General features: G+C 47.5%; 1 long non-coding RNA gene across 2 annotated transcripts in view; it reads right to left on the bottom strand.

Annotated features, from left to right (window-relative positions):
- The window catches only part of LOC134909997 (uncharacterized), a 56,285-nt gene that overhangs the window by 12,589 nt on the left and 18,154 nt on the right, over window positions 1-25,542 (bottom strand). For both annotated transcript variants that reach the window (XR_010176081.1, XR_010176080.1), the window contains exon 2: window positions 10,631-10,747. This is a non-coding gene — a long non-coding RNA (uncharacterized LOC134909997). The remainder of the gene's footprint in view (window positions 1-10,630; window positions 10,748-25,542) is intronic.

Genomic DNA, 25,542 nt, shown 5'->3' with positions numbered 1-25,542 from the left:
TCGGTAAAGCCGACTTTAGGAAACGGCGAGGGGGAGACGTCTCGAATTCCAATTTGTACCCCTGAGATACCACCTGAAGGATCCAGGGGTCTACTTGCGAGTGAGCCCACTGCGCGCTGAAATTCTTGAGACGGGCCCCCACCGTGCCTGAGTCCGCTTGTAAAGCCCCAGCGTCATGCTGAGGGCTTGGCAGAGGCGGGAGAGGGCTTCTGTTCCTGGGAACTGGCTGATTTCTGCAGCCTTTTTCCTCTCCCTCTGTCACGGGGCAGAAATGAGGAACCTTTTGCCCGCTTGTCCTTATGGGAACGAAAGGACTGCGCCTGATAATACGGCGTCTTCTTATGTTGAGAGGCGACCTGGGGTAAAAACGTGGATTTCCCAGCTGTTGCCGTGGCCACCAGGTCTGAAAGACCGACCCCAAATAACTCCTCCCCTTTATAAGGCAATACTTCCATATGCCGTTTGGAATCCGCATCACCTGACCACTGTCGTGTCCATAACCCTCTTCTGGCAGAAATGGACAACGCACTTACTCTTGATGCCAGTCGGCAAATATTCCGCTGTGCATCACGCATATATAGAAATGCATCTTTTAAATGCTCTATAGGCAATAATATACTGTCCCTATCTAGGGTATCAATATTTTCAGTCAGGGAATCCGACCACGCCAACCCAGCACTGCACATACAGGCTGAGGCGATTGCTGGTCGCAGTATAACACCAGTATGTGTGTAAATACATTTTAGGATACCCTCCTGCTTTCTATCAGCAGGATCCTTAAGGGCGGCCATCTCAGGAGAGGGTAGAGCCCTTGTTTTGACAAGCGTGTGAGCGCTTTATCCACCCTAGGGGGTGTTTCCCAACGCACCCTAACCTCTGGCGGGAAAGGATATAATGCCAATTCATCACACACCTCATTTAATTTCTCAGATTCAGGAAAACTACAGGTAGTTTTTCCTCACCGAACATAATACCCCTTTTGGTGGTACTCGTATTATCAGAAATGTGTAAAACATTTTTCATTGCCTCAATCATGTAACGTGTGGCCCTACTGGAAGTCACATTTGTCTCTTCACCGTCGACACTGGAGTCAGTATCCGTGTCGGCGTCTGTATCTGCCATCTGAGGTAACGGGCGCTTTAGAGCCCCTGACGGCCTATGAGACGTCTGGACAGGCACAAGCTGAGTGGCCAGCTGTCTCATGTCAACCACTGTCTTTTGTAAAGAGCTGACACTGTTAATTCCTTCCAACAGTTCACCCACTCAGGTGTCGACCCCCTAGGGGGTGACATCCCTATTACAGGCAATTTGCTCTGCCTCCACATCATTTTCCTCCTCATACATGTCGACACAAACGTACCGACACACAGCACACACACAGGGAATGCTCTGATAGAGGACAGGACCCCACTAGCCCTTTGGGGAGACAGAGGGAGAGTTTGCCAGCACACACCAGAGCGCTATATATATACAGGGATAACCTTATATAAAAGTGTTTTTCCCCTTATAGCTGCTGTATTGTTAATACTGCGCCTAATTAGTGCCCCCCTCTCTTTTTTAACCCTTTCTGTAGTGTAGTGACTGCAGGGGAGAGCCAGGGGAGCTTCCCTCCAACGGAGCTGTGAGGGAAAATGGCGCCAGTGTGCTGAGGAGATAGGCTCCGCCCCTTTTTCGCGGACTTTTCTCCTGCTTTTTTATGTATTCTGGCAGGGGTTAAAATTCATCCATATAGCCCTGGGGGCTATATGTGATGTATTTTCGCCAGCCAAGGTGTTTTTATTGCTGCTCAGGGCGCCCCCCCCTAGCGCCCTGCACCCTCAGTGACCGAAGTGTGAAGTGTGCTGAGGAGCAATGGCGCACAGCTGCAGTGGTGTGCGCTACCTTGGTGAAGACAGGATGTCTTCTGCCGCCGATTTTCCGGACCTCTTCTTGCTTCTGGCTCTGTAAGGGGGCCGGCGGCGTGGCTCTGGGACCGGACTCCATGGCTGGGCCTGTGTTCGATCCCTCTGGAGCTAATGGTGTCCAGTAGCCTAAGAAGCCCAATCCACTCTGCACGCAGGTGAGTTCGCTTCTTCTCCCCTTAGTCCCTCGATGCAGTGAGCCTGTTGCCAGCAGGTCTCACTGAAAATAAAAAACCTAAAACTAAACTTTTCACTAAGCAGCTCAGGAGAGCCACCTAGTGTGCACCCTTCTCGTTCGGGCACAAAAATCTAACTGAGGCTTGGAGGAGGGTCATAGGGGGAGGAGCCAGTGCACACCAGGTAGTCCTAAAGCTTTACTTTTGTGCCCAGTCTCCTGCGGAGCCGCTATTCCCCATGGTCCTTACGGAGTCCCCAGCATCCACTAGGACGTCAGAGAAATAGGCGTTGGCAAGGTCTATTACCGTGAACCAGGCCCCTGAAGGTGGGATCTGGTTCAGCAAGGTATGAGGATTAGGAACAATAGGAGAATTGATCACCAGTCTTTTATTGACTTCTCTTAGATCATGAACAAGTCTGTATTGGACCTCTTGTGCTTGATCTTGACCTTGAATTCCACTTCTTTTCTACACAGGAAACAATGGAGTATTCCATGGGGATCTACACTGGACAATGATCCCATTTTCTTGAAACGATTGGATTTGCTTTGCAATGGCCTCAGTTTGTGCAGTGGTTAGGGGGTACTGCCTGATTGAGACAGGTATGGTTCCGGGCTTGAGCTGCAGGTGGACAGGTTGAACTCGTAGTAGTCCAGTATCCATCTTTCCTTTTGACCATAGTCTGTCTGGGACTTGAGAAGTAACCCATTCTGGAAGGGTTAGTTCCGAGCTGGACTTGGCAGTTTCTTGTAGTAGGTAAACTTCAATTGCAGCTTCAATGTTGGGCTTCATGATAGCTGGAATGTTGCTGGTATACTTGATTCCTCGTGGGGTATACTGGATAGTAGCTTGCATGATGTTAAGGATATCCGCTCCCAGCAGATTCACTGGGCATGTAGGTGAAGCCAAAAATTCAATGGGTACAGGTGTAAGTTCATCATTTATATGGAGAGAAGTTGGCTTACTTCTTTGAAGAGGGAGGGGCTGTCCTCCCAGCCCTGTCCCTTCAACATAGTGGCTGGTTAAGAGTTCTTCTGGGACGTCAGTCTTCTTAAGTACAGTGAATGCTGCTCTATGTCCAAAAGGCATTCTAGGGTGTTCCTGTAGGTAGATTAAGCATAACAGTACCTTTAATGGGGTCAGTGTAGGTGTCGCTTGAGTAGGTGGACCCCGGAGCAGGATTCCGTCATTCCTGTTGTACCGTGAAGGCTGGAACAGAGTCCTTAGACTTTAGCCATGCCTGGTATTTTCTGCATTCCTGCTGATGACCTGAAACCTTGCACCAAAAACATTTACCAGTCATGTCTTCACCCTGCACATTTCTTGTGGTGTAGGGCCTGGAGTTATTAACACCTTTACCTTGATTTTGGACCTTAATTGTCTTTGTGTTAGACTGGGCAGCCTGCACTACATGTATAGTAACAGCTGGTGCTTTGGAAGTTTTCCTATCCTTTTCTTTCTCATTATCTTCAATCCCTTCTAGGACTTCTAGTGAGGTAATGTTCATCAAATTTGCTTCTGGTCGGACAGCATACAACTGCTGCCTATATTCAGGTCTAAGTCCATTAAGGAACCTGGTCTTGAACAGTCTGGCGTTATTAGCCTCTGCAATGGGAAATCCTTCATTTTCTTGTTTGACAATTTGTCATAGTATTCCCTTATGCTGAGGGTTTTTTGTACCAGATCAGGTTCAGCTGGCGCAGTGTCTCTGATCTGCGCACACCTGACTTGTACTCTATATAACAGTTGCAAGCCTGAAGCTATAGTATAACGGTCAGCTTCAGAGGGAGCTGCTTTAATTTCCCCTCTATCACCATCTGCAGCTTGGGTAATTATGGCTAAAACTTTATTATATTCACCTATTCCTATGGAGGCTTTAAGAATCTGTTCTAAGTCAACCCAACATGGTCTATACACAACAGTCATTTGTTTAATCTTTTCAAATTCAGCTGGACTTTTTCTGATATCTGGTAAGTCATTTACAATACGCATAACATCTGAAAGGAACCACGGTATGTATTGTTCCTGTTCCACATATTCTGCAATGTAACCATCAGCACCAGGTAATCTGTCAGTTGTATGTCTGTGATTAGGATGGCTGTTAACTCTGACAGGCAGTACGTGGTATTTATCACAAGGTACTGCTTTTGGATTTTTATCAGGACTATTATTGAAATCCCATAATCTCTTTAACATCCACGGAATTTGTGATTTTATATTACCCCCTTCTTTAACATATTGTGATTCACATGGCCCTGAGTTTGGGTCTACCCAGTTACCACAGAAAGGACATTTTTCACTGCCCTCCGGGACACATCTCGGACACATCCGAAATTTAAATGTTAATGAACCCCAATTTGAGGTCCAAAACACTCCTGTTTTCAGGAAGTGTAGAAATCGACCTAGTTGAATTTCCGTCGTGGAGCCTTCCTGGCCTCACCCACGCAACATATTTTCACCACATGTGGTGATGACGTTGTGCGGTCACCTCCTTCCTGGCTTTGACCAGGGTAGGTATGACCTCTTATGGAATGCCTTTTCCCCTCAGGATCCGGCATTCAACCGCCATGCCGTCAAACGCAGCCGCGGTAAGTCTTGGAATAGACATGGTACTTGCTGAATCAAGTCCCTTCTTAGCTCCCCAGGCCCTTAGTCCTCTGTGAGCATTTCTTGAGGTTCCGGGTACCAAGTCCCTCTTGGCCAATCCGGAGCCACTAGTATAGTTCATACTCCTCTATGTCTTATAATTCTCAATACCCTGGTTATGAGAAACAGAGGAGGGAACACATACACAGACTGGTACACCCACGGTGTTACCAGAACATCCACAGCTATCGCCTGAAGGTCTCATGACCTGGCGGAATACCTGTCCCGTTTTTTGTTCGGGCGGGACGCCATCATGTCCACCTTTGGTCTTTGCCAACGGTCCACAATCATGTTGAAAAACTTCCCTATGAAGTTTCCACTCTCCCGGGTGGAGGTCATGCCTGCTGAGGAAGTCTGCTTCCCAGTCGTCCACTCCCGGAAAGAACACTGCTGACAGTGCTATCACATGATTTTACGCCTAGCGAAAAATCCTTGCAGTTTTCACTGCCCTCCTGCTTCTTGTGCCGCCCTTCTGTTTACGTGGGCGACTGCCGTGATGTTATCCCACTGGATCAATACCGGCTGACCTTGAAGCAGAGGTCTAGCTAAGTTTAGAGCATTATAAAATTGCTCTAAGCTTATTTATGCGGAGAGAATTCTCCAGACTTAATCACACTTCCCTGGAAATTTTTTCCCTGTGTGACTGTTCCCCAGCCTCTCAGGCTGGCCTCCGTGGTCACCGGCATCCAATCCTGAATGCCGAATCTGCGGCCCTCTAGAAGATGAGCACTCTGTAATCACCACAGGAGAGACACCCTTTTCCTTGGATATAGGGTTATCCGCTGATGCATCTGAGGATGCGATCCGGACCATTTGTCCAGCAGATCCCACTGAAGAGTTCTTGCGGGAAATCTGCCGAATGGAATTGCTTCGTAATAAGCCACCATTTTTACCAGGACTCTTGTGCAATGATGCACTGACACTTTTCCTGGTTTTAGGAGGATCCCGATTAGCTCGGATAACTCCCTGGTTTTCTCCACTGGGAGAAACACGTTTTTCTGGACTGTGTCCAGAATCTTCCCTAGGAACAGTAGACGTGTCGTCGGAAAAAGCTGCGATTTTGGAATATTTAGAATCCACTCGTGCTGTCGTAGAACTACTTAAGATAGTGCTACTCCGACCTCCAACTGTTCTCTGGACCTTGCCCTTATCAGGAAAGCGTCCATGTTTCTTTTAAGAAAAATCATCATTCCGGCCATTACCTTGGTAAAGACCCGGGGCGCCGTGGACAATCCAAACGGCAGCGTCTGAACTGATAGTGACAGTTCTGTACCAGGAACCTGAAGTACCCTTGGTGAGAAGGGCAAATTTGGACCTGTAGGTAAACGTCCCTGATATCCAGTGACATCATATCGTCCTCTTCTTCCTGGTTCGCTATCACTGCTCCAAGTGACTCCATCTTGATTTGAACGCTTGTATGTAAGTGTTCAAATATTTCAGATCTCACCGAGCCGGTTGGCTTCAGTACCACAATATAGTGTGGAATACTACCCCCTTCCTTGTTGTAAGAAGGGTACTTTGATTATCACCTGCTGGGATTACAGCCTGTGAATTGTGTGAGGGGGAGACGTCTCGAATTTCCAATGTACACCTGGGATATTACATGTAGGATCCCGGAGTTCCCTTGCGAGTGTTGCTGAAACTCTTGAGATGACCCCCTACCGCACCTGAGTCCGCTTGTACGGCCCCAGCGTTATGCTGCGGACTTGGCAGAAGCCGTGAGGAGCTTCTGTTCCTGGGAATGAGCTGCTTGCTGCAGTCTTCTTCCCTTTCCTCTCCCCCTGGGCAGATATGACTGGCCTTCGCCCGCCTGCCCGTATGGGGACGAAAGGACTGAGACTGAAAAGACTGTGTCCTTTTCTGCCAATATGTGACTCGGGGTAACAAAAGGTGGATTTTTCAGCTGTTGCCATGGCCACCAGGTCCAATGGACCGCCCCTTTATACGGCAATACTTCCATATGCCGTCTGGAATCTGCCTCACGTGACCACTGTCGTGTCTTCGTCTGGCAGATATGTACATCACATTTACTCTTGATGCCAGAATGCAAATATGCCTCTGCGCATCACACATATATAGAAATGCATCCTTAAAATGCTCTATAGACAATAAAATCCTGTCCCTGTCAAGGGTATCAAAATTTTCAGTCAGGAAATCCGACCAAGCCCCCTCAGCGCTGCACATCCAGGCTGAGGCGATTGCTGGTCGTAGTATAACACCAGTATGTGTGTATATACTGTTATGATATTTTCCAGCTTCCTATCAGCTGGCTCCTTGAGGGCGGCCGTATCTGGAAACGGTAACGCCATGTTTTTTATAAGCGTGTGAGCGCCTTGTCCACCCTAAAGTGTGTTTTCCAACTCGCCCTTACTACTGGCGGGAAAAAGGGTATACCGCCCATAACTTTCTGTCGGAGGAACCCCACGTATCATCACACACTTCATTTAATTTATCTGATTCAGGCAAAACTACAAGTAGTTTATTCCCACCCTACAAAATACCCTTATTTGTGGTACTTGTGGTATCAGAAATACGTAACACCTCCTTCATTGCCCTTAACATGTAACTTGTGGCCCTAAAGGAAAAATACGTTTGTTTCTTCACCGTCGACACTGGGGTCAGTGTCCGTGTCAGTGTCTGTCGACCGACTGAGGTAAATGGGCGTTTTTACAAGCCCCTGACGGTGTCTGAGACGCCTGGACCGATACTAATTTGTCCGCCGGCTGTCTCATGTCGTCAACCAGCTTGCAGCGTGTTGACATTATCACGTAATTCCATAAGTAAGCCATCCATTCTGGTGTCGACTCCCTAGAGAGTGACATCACCATTACAGGCAATTTTCTCCGTCTCCTCACCAACATTTTCCTCATACATGTCGACACACACGTACCGACCTACAGCACACACATACAGGGAATGCTCTGATAGAGGACAGGACCCACTAGCCCTTTGGGGAGACAGAGGGAGAGTTTGCCAGCACACACCAAAAGCGCCATAATGCATATAACAACCCTAGAAGGTGTTGTTTCTATATATGGGCTCTTAATATATAATTATATCGCCAATTTATGCCCCCCTTCTCTTTAACCCTGTTTCTGTAGTGCAGGGGAGAGTGGGAGCCTTCCTCACCAGCGGAGCTGGTCAGGAAAATGGCGCTGAGTGCTGAGGAGAATAAGCTCCGCCCCTTTCACGGCGGGCTTTTCTCCCGGTTATTAGGAAAACTGGCCTGGGTTAAATACATACATATAGCCTTAATGGCTATATGTGATGTATTTATTTGCCTCTAAGGTAATCTATATTGCTGCCCAGGGCGCCCCCAGCAGCGCCCTGCACCCTCCGTGACCGAGATCAGTGAGCCGTGTAGCAACAATGGCGCACAGCTGCAGTGCTGTGCGCTACCTTCATGAAGACTGAGGAGTCTTCTGCCGCCTGTTTCCGGACCTCCGTTCTGCCGTTCTTCAGCGTCTGTAAGGGGGATCGGCGGCGCGGCTCCGGGACGAACCCCAGGCTGACCTGTGTTCCGACTCCCTCTGGAGCTCAGTGTCCAGTAGCCTAAAACTTCAATCCTCCTGCACGCAGGTGAGTTGCAAGTCTCTCCCCTAAGTCCCTCGTTGCAGTGATCCTGTCGCCAGCAGGAATCACTGATTAGAAACCTAAAAAAAAAAAAACTTTTCTAAACAGCTCTTTAAGAGAGCCACCTAGATTGCACCCTCTCGGACGGGCACAAAAACCTAACTGAGGCTTGGAGGAGGGTCATAGGGGGAGGAGCCAGTACACACCATGTGACCTAAAAGCTTTTTTAGATGTGCCCTGTCTCCTGCGGAGCCCGCTATTCCCCATGGTCCTGACGGAGTCCCCAGCATCCACTAGGACGTTAGAGAAATAACGTTTTTCAGGTGTATTTTGTTCTGCATGCATTGGTATTAGTGAGGGATATAAGGCTCCTGTAACAGCAGGTGTCTTTTGTTCTGCATGCACTGGTACTACTGAGGGAGCTGACTCCCCTGCTACACCTTCAGTGGGTATACCACTGTTAATGGTATTATGTATTATTGGAGCATAGGGTGGTGGCATTACATCAGACATATAATCTTCCCTTCTAACTGTCTTTTCAACTTCTTGTGAAACAGTTTGCCATATATTTACAGTGTCCAAATAACCCTCTCTCTAACCAGTGACCGTCTGTGACTTGAAATCTTTTCCAAGCCTGTGGGTCTAATATTCCTTCTTTTGGAAAATTAGCCCTTTTAAGAATAGCATCAATGTGTTTGATGCTCTTCTTCCCTTCTCTCCCTACAACAATCTCTATAGGCAAGCATAAAGGATATGGTTCATTTCTATACACTGACAACAATTGATCATTTAAATGACATCCCACAATAATCATAATTCTGTAAAACACACTTTTCCTATGCTGAGATGTTTATCTATGTTGCAAAAAATTCACTGGTTAATTTTGCATAAAGTTTCAACCAAGGTACTCCTTTGTAACATAACACAACACTTAGTTGCTCTGCGGGCGCATGCGCTAATAAAGCATAGACAAAAATTTGAATCAGTCTTTCAACCACATTAGAATTGCACAACATATAACACTGATTTGATCAATTGTAAAGGCTAGGTTTGGACTGTCTCATAATTCACCCAGGGGCTTCCATTGACAAGTGACAGGACAAGCCTCTAATAACAGGTGCCAAGGGCCGTCTTTGATGATCTTATGGACTAACCACCTTTATACACTTTATACTTATTTTTTTATACTTAAAACAGACAGATTATGTGACACAGACAAGACAGTAAGCTGTTCATTGAGGAGGTAACCGTGGGCCGGTGATACCCCAAATTCCAGCTAAGCAAACAGACCCGTGAAGGCTGACCCAAACATTCATACACATATACAACACATAAGGCGTATTGCTTGTTGTGGTTTATGTTTATCTGTTTAAGCTGCAGCAAGCAATACGCCTTTAAGCTAAGCAATACTACATAACTCAGTCTAGGGGATGTGTGACAAGATAATCGGGTACTATGATGACGGTCAAAAAGGACATTAATGAAAATTTTTCTCTATAATGTACTAGAGCGAAACTCAGAGTCTGATTTGAGTAAAAATGATTGAAAGCAATCAGTGGTTACTCACCCAGGATTATCAGAGTCTGTGAGAGCTGGTCCCTTCCAAAATAGAAAGTATCATTAGACGTCTCTTCTTGAGTCAGTCATCCTGGATGAGCCCCCATGGTTGATAGCGCTGGGCTCACTAGCACAGTCTGGTCACTAAAGAACGTCCTTCAATTATCAAGTCCCCTCTTTGAAGCAGGGACCAACGCGTTGGGAGAACTCTCATTAAAGACAAACACACAGGCTATGTCTCATAAGCGTTCTACTTTACTTGAGTTAGAAAACATATTTATAGGCATACAGTGTACATCGTTTTAATTGTCCAGCTCACATTTCTCTCCAAAGGAGGGGGCACATCTTGAAACAATTATTAAGAGAGTTATTTTCCATTAATTTCGTAACATACATTGCACAATATCCAGTAAATCCTATAGCATAATCATCTCATACATTGCCAATTATTTTCTGCCACGTTCGCATTTCTTTCGCAACAGGTTATTTATTGTTCTTAAGTTTTTCCATAGACTGCATACAGCAATTTTTTGTCTTCGTGGACAATATGTGATGAATACCAGATGTTAGCTTTTTTCTAAGAACCAGTATGAAGATTTCTTAGCTTACACTTCATATACCTACGTTTAGAATATGTCCAAACTTTATTTAAACACATTTCTTTCTTATATAAAAAGCATTTGATTATAATAACCCAATATAGTGGCTAATTATTAATGTTATCACCAACGATGACCGGAGGATCCCCTCTCTGCAGGACTCCAGTAATATACTCACCTGACTTCTGGCGGCACATCTGAAAGCTGCTGGCGGCACACCACTGCCCTAGATATTGAAGCGAAGCTGAACGCCAATTGTATGGATATTGGGACTGAAGGACAGAAAGAATCGAGGCTGAAATATTGATGGGAAGAGCATCTGTTTTAGTTGTATTCAACTTGTAATAGGAGGCTTCACTATAGTATTTTATTATATCAAGTAGACAGGGAAGGGAGGACAGTGGGTTTGTAACAAATAAAAGGACATCGTCCACAAATAGACATCATTTATGTGTACTATTACCAAGCGTAATCCCTGGCAAATTCCCTAGTTATCCGAAATTTTGCAGCAAGGGGTTCAATGCCCAGAGCAAAAATCAAGTGCGGCTCGACAGATAAAGACGGGAGCTCTGGCCAGAAAGACTTTAGCGCATCTTCTATGTTTATGGTGGGAGACATGCGATTGGTCACTGGTGTTATACTGTATGTCAGGACAGAAAGGATTTGATTGGTCACTGGTTACCAATATAGTGTAGTCAATGTATACAATCGGGTTAGCCTAGAAAAAGTCCAAAAACAAAACACGTGTCGGCGGCATCAAGGCCGCTACTTAGTCCCGTGAATGTTTAAATGTGTAATGAATGTATAATATGTGTAACAAGCTCAGCGCAATATCACATGGAAATATAGGAGAAATGCACTGTAATGGCCCATACACATGGTGAGATTCAGGCAATGCCCGATTCTCACTATGCGACAGGGGCTAGATCGGCACATAGTCAGTATCGCAAGCACATAATGAGGGTGCTTGCGATACTATGTGCGATTTTAGCTAAGTGTCAATTTTGACTATCTCTTCTATAGAGAGAGACTGTGCAGGCAAGTCAATTTTGACTATTCTTGCGATGCCGACCACGCATCGAATCGGGATCGCAAGGTGGCTTTCACCTTGTGATCTGCACTAACTTTTCTTACGATTTTGACTATATAGTCAAAATTGTAAGAAAAAATCTCACTGTGTGTACACACCATTAGTAAGAGCTGTAGAACACACAGTGGTGAAGTATCAGGGTGGTCTCCTTGGAAGCTAATAAGAGAGCTGTTTAATGATATACTTAATTCACCAGTTTGTGAACAGATTATTGAGCAGACAGATACCACTTATGATATATTGCTCTCTCTCTGTATGTATATATATATATATATATATATATATATTATAAGGGCACGGTCGTGCCCTTATATTAAGGCTGAATCGAACAACCTGAATTCTCCAATAGGGAACTTCTGAGATGGGGGCATGGTGTTTGAGGGGCTACACCTCAAAAATGATTGGACGTACTGAGCTGAAATTTGGAGTGGACGTGTAGAATCGTCACCCGATGCTGCATGCCAAATTTCAGGGCAAAATAATAAAAATGAGGAATTGGGAGTAACCTAAAGTTTCAACTGTCAGTTTTTTTCTGCGACTTCCTGTTTGGCTTTTGAGGATGGTTTTCCCATATAGTCAATGAGAAGTTTTTTGGTAAGGCATAACTCAGGGTAGAGGACAAAAAAAGACTTGGGGTATGTTTTATTAGATAGAGTATGTCCCAGTGTAGTGCCTTCTGGGGTTGTGGTTTTTCAGGAATTTACAGGTTTTTTTTAATTAAGTAAAAATAGGATTTTAATACCTACCAGTAAACCCTTTTCTCCTAGTCCGTAGAGGATGCTGGGGACTCCAAAAGGACCATGGGGTATAGACGGGATCCGCAGGAGATATGGGCACACTAAAAGACTTTGACTGGGTGTGAACTGGCTCCTCCCTCTATGCCCCTCCTCCAGACCTCAGTTATAGGAACTGTGCCCAGGGGAGACGGACATTTATAGGAAAATGATTTTTGATAAACTAAGGGTGAGATACATACCAGCTCACACCACAAACACACCGTACAACTGGATTAGCAGGAATACTAGATAACAGTATGAACTAAAAACAGCAACAAGCTGAACATAACCGATACACAACCTTCGTGTAACCGAAACCAACAATACAACTGCAAGTAACAGTACGCACTGGGATGTGCGCCCAGCATCCTCTACGGACTAGGAGAAAAGGATTTACCGGTAGGTATTAAAATCCTATTTTCTCTTACGTCCTAGAGGATGCTGGGGACTCCAAAAAGACCATGGGGTTTGTACCAAAGCTCCAGACCGGGCGGGAGAGTGCGGACGACTCTGCAGCACCGATTGAGCAAACATGAGGTCCTCATCAGCCAGGGTATCAAACTTGTAGAACTTAGCAAAAGTGTTTGAACCTGACCATGTAGCTGCTCGGCACAGCTGAAGCGCCGAGACCCCTTGGGCAGCCACCCAAGATGAGCCACCTTCCTGGTAGAATGGGCCTTTACTGACTTCGGCAACCCAGCCGAAGAGTGAGCATGCTGAATCGTATTACAAATCCAGCGTGCAATAGTCTGCTTGGAAGCAGGATTTCCAATCTTGTTGGAAGCATACAGGACAAACCGTGTTTCCGTTTTCTTAACAAGAATCGTTCTGGCGACATAAATTTTTAAAGCTCTTACGACATCAAGAGACTTTGGAACTGCAACAGCCTTCGTAGCCACAGGTACCACAATAGGTTGATTTATGTGAAACGAAGAAACCACCTTCGGCAGAAATTGTTGACGAGTCCTCAATTCCGCTCTATCCACAATGAAAAATCAAATATGGGCTCTTGTGAGACAAAGCCGCCAATTCTGACACTCGTCTGGCAGACGCCAAGGCCAAAAGCATGACCACTTTCCAAGTGAGAAACTTTAACTCAACCTTTCGCAAAGGTTCAAACCAGTGAGACATAAGAAACTGTAACACCACTTCAAGATCCCACGGGTGGCACAAAGGGAGGATGGATATGCAGCACTCCCTTCACAAAAGTCTGAACTTCAGGAAGGGCGGCCATTTCTTTTTGAAAGAAAATAGATAAAGCCGAAATCTGCACTTTGATGGAACCCAATTTCAGGCCTGCTTCCACGCCTACCTGCAAGAAATGGAGGAAACGAACCAAGTGAAACTCCTCCGCAGGAGTTGCTTTGGTTTCACACCACGACACATATTTTCTCCAAATACAGTGATAATGTTTTGCCGTGACCTCCTTTCTAGCCTTAAGGAGAGTGGGGATGACTTCCCCGGGAATACCTTTCCGAGCTAGGATTTTGCGTTCAACCTCCATGCCGTCAAACGCAGCTGCGGTAAGTCCAGAAACACGCATGGCCCCTGCAGTAACAGGTCCTCTCTTAGAGGAAGCGGCCAAGGATATTCCACGAGTAATTCCTGAAGATCCGGATACCAGGCCCTCCGTGGCCAATCTGGAACGACGAGTATTGCCTGAACCCTTGTTAGTCTTATAATCCTCAACACTCTTGGAATGAGAGGAAGTGGAGGGAACACATACACCGACTGAAACACCCACGGAGTTACCAGGGTGTCCACTGCACTGGCTTGGGGGTCCCCCGACCTGGAACAATACCTCGGAAGCTTGTTGAGGTGAGACGCCATCATGTCTATTTGAGGAATTCCTCAACGCCTTGTCACTTCTGCAAATACCTCTTGATGAAGGGCCCACTCTCCTGAATGGAGATCGTGTCTGCTGAGGAAGTCTGCTTCCCAGTTGTCCACGCCCGGAAGCAAGACTGCTGACAGAGCGCTCACATGCTGTTCCGCCCAGCGGAGAATTCTTGTGGCCTCCGCCATCGCCGCCCTGCTCTTTGTTCCGCCCTGGCGGTTTACGTACGCCACCGCTGTTATGTTGTCCATCTGTATCAGGACAGGGAGATCTTGAAGAAGGTTCTTCGCTTGCAGGAGGCCATTGTAAATGAGTCTTAACTTGAGAACATTTATGTGGAGACAAGATTCCTGGCTTGACCATCTTCCCTGGAAACTTCTTCCTTGTGTGACTGCACCCCAGCCTCGGAGACTTGCATCTGTGGTCAGTAGGACCCAATCCTGGATTCCGAATCGGCATCCCTCTAGAAGGTGAAAACCTTGCATCCACCACAGGAAATTCTGGTCCTGGAAGATAGACTTATTTTCCGGTGCATGTGCAGGTGAGACCCGGACCATTTGTTCAGCAGATCCCCACTGATACACCCGGTCATGAAACCTGCCAAACGGAATAGCTTCGTTAGCCGCAACCGTCTTCCCTAGCACTCGAGTGAATTGATGAATCGACACTCTTGCCAGTCTCAGAATCTCCTTGACCATGGTCTTAATTTCCAGAGCTTTTTCCGCCGGTAGAAACACCCTCCGTAGTTCCGTGTCTAGAATTATGCCCAAGAAGGGCAGCCGAGTTGTCGGAATCAAGTGAGACTTTGGCAAATTTAGAATCCAACCATGATGTTGCAGAACCGTCAGGTAGAGTTCCACATTTCTTAGCAACTGCTCTTTTGATCTCGCCTTTATCAGGAGATTGTCTAAGTACGGAATAATTGTGACCCCCTGCTTGCGTAGGAGTACCATAATTTCCGCCATCACCTTGGTGAAGACCCTCGGGGCCGTGGAAAACCCAAACGGCAACGTCTGAAATTGGTAATGACAATCCTGCACCGCAAATCTTATGAAGGCCTGATGAGGAGGATATATCGGGACGTGTAAGTAGGCATCCTTTATGTCGACTGACGCAATAAAATCCCCCCCTTCTAGACTGGGGATCATAGCTCGAAGAGATTCCATCTTGAACTTGAACGTTTTCAAGTATGGATTGAGGGATTTTAGGTTCAGAATCGGTCTTACCGAGCCTCTCCAGCTTCGGCACGAAAAAGAGGCTTGAATAGAACCCTTCTCCCCTTTGGGACGGGGGAGCCGGGACAATGACCCTCTGTTGACACAGCTTTTGTATCGCAGCATTTACCACTTCTCTCTGGAAGAGAAACTGTCAAGGCCGATTTGAAAAAGCGGTGGGGGGGCATCTCCTGAAACTCCAGTTTGTACCCTTGGGACACTATGTCTAAGACCCAAGGATCCAGGGCCTATTGAAACCAGACCTGACTGAAGATTCGGAGACGGCCCCCCACCGGCACGGACTCCCGCAGGGGAGCCCCAGCGTCATGCGGTGGACTTGGTAGAGGCGGGGGAGAACTTTTGGTCCTAGGCGCCAGACACAGCAGGCGACCTTTTTCCCCTTCCTCTACCCTTTGAAGCGAGGAAGGACGAGCCCTTTCCTTTTTTGTATTTATTAGGCCGAAAGGACTGCATCTGATAATGGGGCGCCTTTTCTGTTGTGTGGGAACATAAGGAAGAAAAGATGACTTACCCGCAGTAGCGGTAGACACCAGGTCAGCAAGGCCGTCACCAAACAAGACACTACCTTTAAAAGGGAGAGCTTCCATCGCTTTCTTGGAGTTGGCATCAGCATTCCATTGATGAATCCACAGCGCCCTCCTGGCCGAGACCGCCATGGCAATGGCCCTTGATCTCAAGAGGCCAATATCCCTCGCCGCATCCTTAAGGTAATCTGCAGCGTCCTTGATATAACCAAGAGTCAAAAGAATGTTATCCTTATCAAGGGTATCCATGTCAGAAGCTAAATTATCAGCCCACTTAGCAATAGCACTACTCACCCACGCCGATGCCACAGCAGGCCTGAGTAGTGCACCATTAGTAACGAAAATGGCCTTCAATGTCGTCTCCTGCTTGCGATCCGCCGGATCCTTGAGGGCAGCCGTGTCAGGAAACGGAAGCGCCACCATTTTGGACAGTCGGGACAGAGCTTTGTCTACATTGGGAGAGGACTCCCATTTCTCCCTGTCGTCAGAGGGGAAAGGATATGCCATAAAAATTATCTTGGGAATCTGCCACCTTTTGTCAGGCGACTCCCAAGCCTTTTCACAAAGAGCGTTCAGTTCATGAGAGGGGGGGAAAAGTCACCTCAGGCTTTATTTCCTTATACAAACAAACCCTCTTATCTGGAACAGGAGGCTCTTCGCCCAGGGCACCCCCCCCTGCGCCCTGCACCCTACAGTGACCGGAGTGTGTGGGTTAGTGTGGGCACAATGGCGCACAGCTGCAGTGCAGTGCGCTACCTCATATGAAGACAAGAGTCTTCTGCCGCCGATTTCGACATCTACTTTCTTCAACCCGCCGACTTCTGGCTCTGCGAGGGGGACGGCGGCGCGGCTCCGGGAACGGACGACAAGGTCAGGTCCTGTGTTCGATCCCTCTGGAGCTAATGGTGTCCAGTAGCCTAAGAAGCGCAACCTAGCCGCAGTTAGTAGGTTTGCTTCTCTCCCCTCAGTCCCACGTAGCAGAGAGTCTGTTGCCAGCAGAAGCTCTCTGAAAATAAAAAACCTAACTAAAATACTTTCTTATTAGCAAGCTCAGGAGAGCTCACTAAAAGCACCCAGCTCTGGCCGGGCACAGATTCTAACTGAAGTCTGAAGGAGGGGCATAGAGGGAGGAGCCAGTGCACACCAGTAGTACTAAATCTTTCTTAGAGTGCCCAGTCTCCTGCGGAGCCCGTCTATTCCCCATGGTCCTTACGGAGTCCCCAGCATCCACTAGGACGTTAGAGAAAATTACATTACTTCTTTACTAAAGTAAACCCTCTCCTTGTGGTAAAAGAGGGGGCTTCGTAACTTCTAGCACCTCCTTTATAGCTAAAACATGTTTTGAATGCTTTTTTGCTAACTTAGGACCTATTCCCCTGGAATCACTAGTGTCGACACAGGAATCAGAGTCCGTGTCGGTATCAGTTTGTACTACTTGTGCAAATTTGTATGTGACCTAGAAAGGTCCCTGTGGATGAAAGGTACAACTATTAAAAATCACATCTTCAGAGGCGTGGGGGGCGTGGCCACGGGGGCGAGTAAGAAGCGGGATCCAGGAGCTCCCCGGGCTACCCATCCTGACACTATCCTTTGGCACTCCAACAGGCTGCTATCAGGCTCCTGCTGCTGTTAACATACATGGGGAGGCGGCGGGCATCACCGGAGGTTCCCTGCCTGTGCCTCCAGTCCGCACCGGCTGCCGCCCGGAGCTTGGGCCTAGGCCGCCACTGCATCCCCGGCCTCAATTTCCGGAACACCGCTGCCGCGGGCGTGAACCCGTGGCGAAGACTGATACCATCAGCGGCTTGGGGTGCGCGGCGCCCCCCCCCCCCCCCCCTTGCTCCCCCTGAGGCTTATACCTGGCTGCTCCTGCCTCCCTTTTGCCCGGGATTGATGTGCCTGTGAGCGGAGGGGTGAGGCGGTGGCCATCTTGAAAGCAGCTCCCTGCACTGAGATTCACAGCACTGTTCTGCTGTGCGTCTGTGAGGGGGCTGCAGGACAGCTCGGTGTAATCTAGGGCTTGCTGCCCTGCCTTTCATTGCCCAGAATATATAATACCCTTATTCCTAGGGTCCCCCTGCCCCCCTCCCCCTTGTTTCAACACTGGATGTTTGGGGTCCTGGTGCACTGCTGACACTGCATTTACTACCCACTGCTGAATTCCCTGACACTGAATACCTGGACTTTAAGTGCTGCTAGAACCTGGATACTATGGTGAGGGGCGGCCAAAGCGCGGCTGCGGCTAAATTGGAGAAGTTTGCCCGCCAGCCTACTACCCAGCCGACGCAGTCTTCACCTAAACCCTCCCCTTCTACCCGACCCGTACCCCCGGCTGGGGCCGTTTCGGGTGGGGACATGCAGCCATCTGCTCCTTCCATTCAACAGGTCCTGGAGGCCATAGCGGCTAGTGAACAACGCCTGTCGGACAAAATGGAGAAGGTGCAGTGCGACTTATCATTGTTGCACCAGGATGTTCAGCGCGTCCGAGAGAGAGTGGGCGAAACCAAGATGCGGGTCTCTAATCTAGAGGACCTCAGTGGCCCCTTACAGCAGTCTGTATCTGCAGTCTCCCAGCAAGTTTCGACTATGCAAACTAAACTCCTGGATATGGAGGGATGCCTTCGCAGAAACAATGTGAGATTCGTGGGCCTGCCAGAAAAGGAGGAAGGGGCACATCCTGAGGAATTCCTGGAGTCATGGCTCAGGGAGGCTTACGGCGCTGAATCCTTTACATCCCAGTTTGTGGTGGAGCGGGCTCACAGGGTACCTTTCCGGCCTTTGCCCCCAGGCGCCCCATCACGAACATTTATTGCCAAATTCTTGCATTATAAGGACCGGGACTCTGTCTTACGCCTGGGCCGCGCAAAGGGCCCCCTTCTTCGGAATGGTGTCCGGGTGTCTGCATTTCCAGATTTCGCAGTGGATGTCCAAAAAGACCGGGCCCATTTCCTGCCCATCAAGAGGCGTCTTCGTGACCTGAACCTTCCCTACTCGATGCTGTTTCCCTCCAGGCTGCGTGTGGTGGCGGACGGGGAAACCAAATTCTTCAGCTCTCCCAGGGAGGCGGCGGCCTGGCTGGACAGATATGCTCCGGGTGTCCGTCAACTGGCTCCGGACTGACACCCAGTTTCTTTTCTACATGGACCTCAAGTATGCAAGTATATGCCCGGGGAGCACCCTTATGTGTTAGAAGTTCTGGACTTTGCTGCGTAGAGCTATATACGTATAGGTTTCTCTATATTTGGGTTGTTTTTTTTTTTATTTTTTAGGTCTGTATGCTACGCATACGGTTGCCGTAGGCTTTCGGACCTTCAGGGTTGGAGTTTTGTTTGGGATAAGTGTATGCCACAGTTCGGGGAGGTATGCAGGGATGCAGTTAGTTTTTCTATGTGTTTTTATTATTTTCTTTAGTTTATTGTTTTCTATATACAGGTTGAGTATCCCTTATCCAAAATGCTCGGGACCAGAGGTATTTTGGATATCGGATTTTTCCGTAATTTGGAATAATTGCATACCATAATGAGATATCATGGTGATGGGACCTAAATCTAAGCACAGAATGCATTTATGTTACATATACACCTTATACACACAGCCTGAAGGTCATTTTAGCCTATATTTTTTGTAACTTTGTGCATTAAACAAAGTGTGTCTACATTCACACAATTCATTTATGTTTCATATACACCTTATACACACAGCCCGAAGGTCATTTAATACAATATTTTTAATAACTTTGTGTATTAAACAAAGTTTGTGTACATTGAGCCATCAAAAACAAAGGTTTCACTATCTCACTCTCAGTCAAAAAAGTCCGTATTTCGGAATATTCCGTATTTCGGAATATTTGGATATGGGATACTCAACCTGTATCTGCATATTAAACTATGGGGTGATGTTGTGTTATTTTGGTGGGCTTGGCTTGAGGCATGGGGCTTGCGGACGACACGGTTTGGGGGGTAGAGTTCTGTATGGGCAAGTAGAAGCCCGGACAATTTTGATAATGGGGCCTCCTTTCCGCTCTGCGGAATCTAAGTGTGGCGTGCCCCTGACGATATTATGGACGACATGTCTGCTTTAAAAATTTGGGCATGGAATGTCCGGGGCATTAATAATAAAGTAAAGCGATCCCTGGTACTCAAAATGATTAAGAAATACGGCCCAGACGTTATTTGCCTGAGTGAAACTCATTTGGAAGGGACTAGACTGCTGTCGCTATGCAGGCCTTGGGTGGGCTGGGCGTATCATTCCTCTCACTCCTCCTCTTCCCGGGGGGTGTCGGTCTTGATAAAGAGAACTGTCCAGTTTGAATTGATTACGGTTAATACGGATCCTTATGGCAGGTTTGTGTTTCTGGAATGCAAACTGAACTTTCTTTTGTCGGTATATGTTCCCCCACCATTTTCGTATGATGTATTGCAGAAAGCCACCTCATTTATTGCCACTTCCCCTCAACCCCTGTTATTTGTATGGGGGACTTTAATAATGTACTTGACGCCTCTCTGGACAGATGGAGGTCTTCCCAGGTTACAGGGGTGGGGGGTGGTCCGCCTACTCCTAAATCTAAGTTTGCAGATTTTTTAGATAGTGTGCAGTGGGTGGACGCCTGGAGGGCTAGGTATACTGCGCTTAGGCAGTTCTCTTGTTTCTCCAGCACGTATGGCTCATTCTCCAGAATCGACCTGGCCCTGGTTTCGCCCGAGCTTTTACCTAGTATAACGGATGTTCATTATGAGGCACCGGGGGTGTCTGACCACTCGCCCCTAATGTTATCTCTAGATGTGGAGTGCCGGAGGGGACAGTCCTATTGGAAGTTACATCCGTCCTGGTCGACTCAGTTGGGCGACTGCCCGGATTTGACGTCCAAATGGGAATGTTTTTTCGCGAACAATGTGGGCTCGGCCCCGGCACCTGTTGTGTGGGATTCGTTCAAGGCTTATATACGTGGTACAAAATAGTGGCCCGCAAGATGGCTAGCAGGGCGACGGAGAGACAACTTGAATCCGAGTATAGGGACCTAGAGACCCGCTATTTGGCAGAAGGCACCCCTGCGCTTAAGGCGAGTTGGCTGACGGCTCGGGAGGAATGGCTGACTCACCTCTCAGATAGAAATGCGCGCTCCCTTCTGTTCCGTGCCACTACCATATATATGCAGGCGGACAGACCGGGTAGCTTGATGGCCCATTTGGTGCATTATGACCGACCCGGGATCACAATAGTGCAGATGTCTGGCCCTGACGGATCCATTGTAGATAACACCCCTGATAATGCGCAAATGTTCCTCTCATATTTCCAAATGGTATATGAATCTCAACTGACATGCTCTATGGAGGACCTAGACACATATTTGATTAATATACCCCTTTCCAAACTTTCCTCCAAAGCTAGGGACATATTGGACGCACCCCTGTCCTTGGAAGAGGTGACTACGGCAGTGGGTTTGTCTCCCAGAGGCAAGTCTCCGGGAAGCGACTGTATTCCCACTGAACTGTATAAACAGTATCTACAGTTCTTTGGCTCAAAGTTATTCGATATGTATACCAATATATTTACTGCTAATCAACTTCCTCCCTCAATGTCCGAGGCTGTCATTATTGTGCTGCCAAAGCCCGGTAAGGACCCAAGACTCTTGGAATCCTATAGGCCGATCTCTCTCATCCCCACCGATGCCAAGATCCTGGCAAAGATTCTGGCGCTCCGGCTCAACTCGGTTATTAAATCCGTTATACACCGGGACCAGTCCGGCTTTATGCCAGGTATGTCCACGTCTATTAATCTGCGCAGGCTGTACACTATTTTGCAGGCTCCTCATGACTTCCCCTCGGACGCGGTAGTGGTCTCCCTGGATGTGGCCAAAGCGTTCGACAGTGTCGAATGGTCCTACCTGTGGGGGGTAATGAAATGTATGGGCTTCGGCCCTAATTTTATACAATGGATCAGATTACTATATCAAAGTCCGTGCGCCAGAGTCTTGGTCAACGGTTACATTTCTTCCTCCTTTAGTCTGGCTCGGGGCACCAGGCAGGGTTGCCCCCTTTCTCCTGCCCTGTTTGCAATAGCCATAGAGCCCTTGGCTTGCTTGATTAGAATGCACCCGGACATTGGGGGAGTTGCTACAGGCCCTTGCATTGATAAGATAGCCCTTTATGCGGATGACCTGCTGTTATTCCTGAATGACTACGCTGTGGAAATGCCTGTCGTGCTGCAGGTCATTGAGAAATTCGGCGGCTTTTCTGGTCTCCGCATAAAACTGGTCCAAACCATTTATTATGCCCATCATGGGCTCTCCTCCCCAAGTCCAGAGACTCTCCTTGCCGTTATGCTGGACAGGCCAGTTTAAGTATCTTGGAATCCAAGTTACTAATGACCCCTCGGACTTTATACCATTGAACCTTGATCCACTCGTACAGATGATAGTGCGCAAGTCAAGAGCTTGGTGTAAACTCCCGCTGACAATGACAGGTAGGGTTATCCTAATTAAAATGATAGTTCTGCCCAAACTACTGTATGTTTTTTCACAATCCCCTGTCTATATATTCCCGGCCTTTTTTAAGAAATTGAATAGCATATTAACATCCCTGATATAGGCCAATAAAAGACCTTGAATAAAGCTACTTACTCTTACTAGACAAAAAGTGGATGGCGGTTTGGCCCTGCCTCACTTCCAACTATATTATTTCGTGGCCCAGTTGTCACATATTGGCATTTGGCTCCGGGGGGAGGACGATGGGGGTTTATACTGGGCGTTTCTCAGGTGCTACTATCCGAACCTCTCCCCGGCGCAGGTTTTGGTGGAAGGGAGCGCTTCTCAGTTCTCTCCTATTGTTTTTCAGGCCATGAAGATTTGGCTAGCATTGAAGGGTCTGCTAGGATATGTTGGCATGGACCCGGATATTCCCCTCTGGCACTCTGCTTCGCTTTCTGAGCTGGGGTCTCTGGAGGGTGGGGTGGCGTGGGCACCGTACTCCATAGTTTCCATTTCCCAGTTATACAGCGATGGCACACTGAAGTTGTTTCAACAAATAAAGGAGGAGTTTGGTCTTCCAGGCTCCCACTTTTACAGATTTCTACAGCTCAGACACGCTTTGCAGTCACAGTTCGGGGATTCTCCCCCGTTGCTCCTCCCCTTCTCCATAAAGACCTTTTTACAGACACTGGGTTGAGTTAGGGTGATCTCCTTCACTTACTCGTATCTTCTTAAAACAGTTCACACAGACCCGCTCTCGGGCCTTCGGGAGCGCTGGGAGTGTGATTTGGGTCCCATAGATGAGGAGGACTGGGAGGTTGCGCTGGGGAACCCGAGTACAGTCACTAAATCACTAAGGTTTCAACAAATTCAACTCTTCCTTTTGCACAGATCATATATGACCCCGAATAGGCTGGCCAGGTTTAGGGCTGGCGGTGGTGCAGTTTGTCCTAAATGCGGGGCCGCTGGAGGATCCTTCTGGCACCTTCTGTAGGAGTGTCCACCCTTGCAGGCGTTCTGGGGTCGGGTCGATTCTGGAACACACGGGGATACCTAGAGACATGCTGACCCCGAGACTCTGTATCCTGGGGGTGAGAGGGCTTGACTCCGGGTCTAGGTGGGAGGGTATGTATGCCCGTCATGTCTGCGCCCTGGCCAAGGTGTGTATTGCACGGTCATGGATGGCCCCACAATCCCCTACAATATCTGCATTCAGGGCTCTGGTGAACGACACCCTATTGAAGGACCACTATATATACATGAAAAATAACGCCCTTTCTAAGTACGAGAAAATATGGTCCCCCTGGATCAATTCTACATATGCCTCCCCTGCCCTTAGAATATAGGGTGCACTGAGCCCTGGAGGCGGGGCGCTATCTGGGCCTTGTGGCGTCGAGCTGAGTCCGTTATCTCACTCTTTATATTGTATTTTATAACATTGATACACTTCACCTCACACAGTTGTGTCGAATCAGGAATCTCTATTTTTAGTTCAGCAGATTTTTTTTGTTTCTATGCTGTTGTTGTTGTGTTTTTGTTTTCTTTAAGAGTTTAGCAGGCTGTATTTCGGCCTCCTAGATAGGATGTTAATTTAAAATCATTTGGGGAGAAAAACTGGAAAATTTTATGAATGTGGATTACGTTTTGTTTACAGACATTAGCGTTTATTTGTGCTATGGGTTTGTTGGCAATGGAATGAATATGCCAGCGGAGCTTATTGTACACTGTTGCTGGCTGGGGTGGAAAATGTTTGGACTGATGATATGTACCAACTGTGTTCTTTATTTCCCGAATGCACTGAAATGTCTGTAAAATTATTACTTATGCTGAATTAACATACTCTACTCAGAAAAAAAAAATCACATCTTCAACAGATTATTTTCATTTTCTGTATGAGATTCAGCACAACCTCTTACTGATATGATTCACACTATCATGTAACCTTTCACCCAGTCAGGCTCTTGGTGTCATATTACACCTCTGTGTCCCTAACATGTCTCCACAGAGTTCCCTGCCACAGACATGTCACACATGTGCACGACCACACCACAGACACTCCGGGACTTATAGGGGACAGACCCACAGTAAAATATGTCAGAGGGACACAGATAGGATTTGCCAGTACACAACCCAGCGCCAGTAACACAATGGGGGATATTCAATTATCCGCAAATTCACGGCAATTTTGCGCCCGAAAATTTTTCGCGGCAATCGGCCGAAAATTGCCGCGAAAACGCTCCGTTTTTCGACCTATTCAATTCCGACCGGGTTTCACGTGAAAATTCTTGGGGTGAAAAGTGCAGGTGAAAATGGGGAAATCAGCCTGTACCCCAAAAAATGCTAAACTAACATAGGAAAACAGAAGAGAAGTGTGTAAGAGATCACATTAGAGCGTTTTTGGGGACTTAAATTGTGTGAAATGGCTGTTATTTTTTTGGCATTTTTAAAAAAATGCATATAAGATTTTACTTACCGATAAATCTATTTCTCGTAGTCCGTAGTGGATGCTGGGACTCCGTAAGGACCATGGGGAATAGCGGCTCCGCAGGAGACAGGGCACAAAATAAAAGCTTGAGATATCAGGTGGTGTGCACTGGCTCCTCCCCCTATGACCCTCCTCCAAGCCAGTTAGGATACTGTGCCCGGACGAGCGTACATAATAAGGAAGGATATTGAATCCCGGGTAAGACTCATACCAGCCACACCAATCACACCGTACAACTCGTGATCTGAACCCAGTTAACAGTATGATAAATTTAAAGGAGCCTCTGAAAAGATTGCTCAACAATAATAACCCGAATTTTTTGTAACAATAACTATATACAAGTATTGCAGACAATCCGCACTAGGGATGGGCGCCCAGCATCCACTACGGACTACGAGAAATAGATTTATCGGTAAGTAAAATCTTATTTTCTCTAACGTCCTAAGTGGATGCTGGGACTCCGTAAGGACCATGGGGATTATACCAAAGCTCCCAAACGGGCGGGAGAGTGCGGATGACTCTGCAGCACCGAATGAGAGAACTCCAGGTCCTCCTCAGCCAGGGTATCAAATTTGTAGAATTTAGCAAACGTGTTTGCCCCTGACCAAGTAGCTGCTCGGCAAAGTTGTAAAGCCGAGACCCCTCGGGCAGCCGCCCAAGATGAGCCCACTTTCCTT

This window comes from Pseudophryne corroboree, chromosome 4 (assembly GCF_028390025.1).
Source record: "Pseudophryne corroboree isolate aPseCor3 chromosome 4, aPseCor3.hap2, whole genome shotgun sequence".
Taxonomy (NCBI): Eukaryota; Metazoa; Chordata; class Amphibia; order Anura; family Myobatrachidae; genus Pseudophryne; species Pseudophryne corroboree.
Note: the sequence above shows the minus strand (reverse complement) of the source record. Positions and strands in the feature narration are given on the sequence as shown.